This window comes from Nicotiana attenuata, unplaced genomic scaffold, assembly GCF_001879085.1.
Source record: "Nicotiana attenuata strain UT unplaced genomic scaffold, NIATTr2, whole genome shotgun sequence".
NCBI lineage: Eukaryota > Viridiplantae > Streptophyta > Magnoliopsida > Solanales > Solanaceae > Nicotiana > Nicotiana attenuata.
Genome location: NW_017671409.1, coordinates 281,384 through 284,942, shown reverse-complemented (window position 1 = coordinate 284,942; position 3,559 = coordinate 281,384). Strand labels below are relative to the sequence as shown.

At 38.3% G+C, this 3,559-nt stretch overlaps 1 protein-coding gene across 1 annotated transcript in view; it reads right to left on the bottom strand.

Moving 5' to 3' along the window:
- Positions 1–2,851: 2,851 nt before the first annotated feature.
- LOC109208122 overlaps positions 2,852–3,559 on the bottom strand; it is a 3,770-nt gene continuing 3,062 nt past the window's right edge. The window contains exon 5 of the mRNA XM_019371163.1: positions 2,852–3,293. The gene's annotated coding sequence lies outside the window, so the exon portion shown is untranslated. The remainder of the gene's footprint in view (positions 3,294–3,559) is intronic.

Here is a 3,559-nt window from a genome sequence, read left to right as displayed (position 1 = left end):
TTCCAGTAATAATATGCTGGAATTTCATAATGTGTTGGATGTCTAACATAATATGCGGGAAATTTAAATGGAGGAGCTCCATAATCCAGCATATTATGCTGGAATTTTCCGTACTGGGGTTCCAACATAACATGCTGGAAGTTTATACGCATGAGCTCCATAATCCAGCATATTATGCTGGAATTTTCCGTACTGGAGTTCCAACATAACATGCTGGAAGTTTATACGCATGAGCTCCATAATCCAGCATATTATGCTGGAATTTTCCGTACTGGAGTTCCAACATAACATGCTGGAAGTTTATACGCATGAGCTCCATAATCCAGCATATTATGCTAGAACTTTCAGTGTTTCAGCAAAACAATGGCTATTTTTCAATGACTTAACAAACGCTTGCTATTTTTCGATTACCAATCCAAAAACTGGCTAGGCCGTGCTATTTTCAGACTTAATTTGGATTTGAGTTGTCACATTAATGGGCTTATAACTGTGATGCTATCTTTCTCACACATCATAGAAAGTGACAAAGTAGAGTGGGATCTGAAAACTCCAAATCTTGATAGTGGGCTGTGTTGACCCACCATCTTAAGTCTTGAAATAGAGAAACATCACATATATATATAAAGTTATGAAAAGTTTAGACATGACTTAGAGAGACATATTTAGCAAAGAAAAGAAGGGTCAATTTTAGTGAATTTGGCCTTTGGAACAACTATAAGTTCTCCTCCCCTGCCTTCACTTCCAAGAAAAAACAAGCAAAAAACCATCACACATAAAGATTGAAGAGAAAAGATGGCAAGGGAATTGAGGAGTTTGATTGATGGTGAAGACTTTGGTAATATTGGAACTAATATTTTGGTAACATTCTTGGGAATTTTGGCTGCGGTTTTCGTCGTAACGTTCATAATATTGTCATGTGCACAAGGGGCAGTGCCAAGAGATAAATCAGCAGCAGCAGAATCAAGTGCCTATGGAGGCGCCGGATGTGCAGCTGGCTGTGGTGGAGGATGTGGTGCTTGATACACAGCCGAATTTAAGAAAAGAATAGCAGTCTCAAATAATCAATGATGGGAAAGGAAAAAACACAACAAGCTTTACTCTCTTTCTGATGTTTTTTTCCTTTCTTTCTTTTTTCCTTTATACTCAAGTTACTACTCCAGCTGAACACAGGGGCAAGATCGAGAAAGTTGTGAATGAAGTGCTGTTATATGTTTGAGCTCAAGCACTCAAACTAAAGGTGACAGAAGAGGTGAATTCTGTATTTGCTGATTAGAAAAAAGAATGTTATAATAGAGCTCATGCTGTTTCTACAAGTATATATGTTGAGTTAATATATTTTAGCTAATGGCCACCAAAAATGTATAAATAACTGTAGGCTTCGGCTCTTTCAATAGATATCCTATGACCCTTGACATTATTTTTTGGGATTTGTGCTTCTTCAGTAATTCAAGTGCATTGTCAAGATGGCCGAGTTGGTCTAAGGCGCCACTTTCAGGGACTGGTCCGAAAGGGCATGGTTTGCTTGTATTTTTGGGATCTCTTTCCCAATTTTATTTTAATTTGGAATATACTATTCAACAAATAATCTGAGGTATGCAAAATCTATCCAGACAAGTACAAACAGGATTTTGATCACTCTGCATTTCAAAAAAAATAAAAATACAAAACCCAACGAAGAAGAAGTACTTCTTCTTTGGGTTTAACCATCATTGCTAGTTTTGCAAACAGAAACAACTATTACCCAAATCCACCACAGAGGCCACTTGAAGAGGTTGGTTGCCTTAATGGTCTTCACAGACTATTCTGAGCATCCGTCTCCATATGACCATATTGAATGGAACTCATTGCGTCTAACCAGTGGCGGAGCTAGAATTTTCCCTAAGGGGGTCAAAATATAAAGGAGTAAACCTACGAAGAAGCCATGAGGAGTCAATATATAGTATATATACAAACAAAAAAATTATCTAACTACAAAGTGTAATTCTCCGACGAAGGGCTATCAATTGACACCCCTTGAATACATGTGGCTCCGCCACTATGTCTAACATAGACTCGGTGTGTGTCAGAAAAAATTGGCACATACATAAACAGCAGAATTCACTGGCTCTATGGGGCGGAAAAAGACATATAATAGGCATGAGGTACATGCAAAATCCATCAAGTGGTGGCCGCTGCAGGCGGTCGCCACCGGTGGTTGATCATGGAAAGGACGAGGAGAATGATGAGGAGAACTAGGAGGAGAAGGCAGATGTGAAGAGAACCTTAATAAATATCATGCTGATGCAAGGAAGATGAACAAAATTAGCTACCACAAAGGAATATTTTCGATTTGTCCCAAGTTGTATGGCTATCTTGTTAATTATTTGAGGTGAGAAGTCATAATGATATGTGGAATAATGAGCATAGATAATACTCCAGTATTTAACTTCATGTCCTTACTAAGGCTGTTACTTTCTCTTGAGTACATCCAGTTCCCTTCTTCTAATCGCAGATTGATCCTAGATCAGATTTATTTATCTCTGTACTTTTTCACCACTATTCTCTAGTCAGTTGCTTAGTGGGGAACATAATTGCTGATCCGCTCCATGAGTTAGATTTATCATGGACGCGCAGCTTGAAGAGAGTTCGCTATATCTGGGTGGAATATTGGGGAGATTTTTCATGTCACTGACCAGGATATAGATTGGGAACCAAATCAGCGATTTCTTAGCGTAGTATAATCTGGGAAAGATATGGATCTGACTACATACAAATAGCATAACCATCTAGACATATCAGTATGAACGCACATGACAACATTTCAAATGCACAAGGTACACAGGCACTACAGGTATCTGGCAATTTGTCAAAGTGCATACAAGCTGGAACGAACATCACTATTATCAATAATGAAAATATCATTACAGCAGTTAACAGACTGGTGGCTCAGGTAGTCAAGATCCGAAAACACACTACATTTAATTGCTAATCTTGTTAAAGTGAAAAATGGTCTAGGTTTCACATGTAATTCTCCAGTACCAAAAAGTAGATGCCTACAGGCATGATCAGCTTCAAAAATATAACTTATACAGCAACTAGATGATAATTCAGTTTCAAGTTCTTCACTGACACCACTTGGATCATCAATGATCATTCCATCAGCACCAGAGATACCAGAACCCTCTACAAGTAATTAACAAAGCTTTAATCTATGATCTCCCACTCAACTTGTATCTTGAAACTGAGAAGGGTGATCTCTTTACTGGATACCACTTTGGTAGCAATATGAATTCCATTATTCCCAAGTGCACGACCTGTTCAGGAAGGATCCAACTGAAAATGAAGTTCGCAACTAACAAAATAACTAAAAAGCAGGACACAACAACACCAAACTAAGAAAAATCACATCCCAAACAAAAAGTACCACAGTTCACACCCCGCAGCCTAGATTAGCAGACAACTTATAGGGCTTTGAGAACTAGAACATAGATGGCAAAAGCAGCTTGAAAAAGTTTGGAGTTGGACTACTATTCTCTCAAAGAAGAAACTCATTTTAATTTCCTTTTCTTCCGGCGGAGGG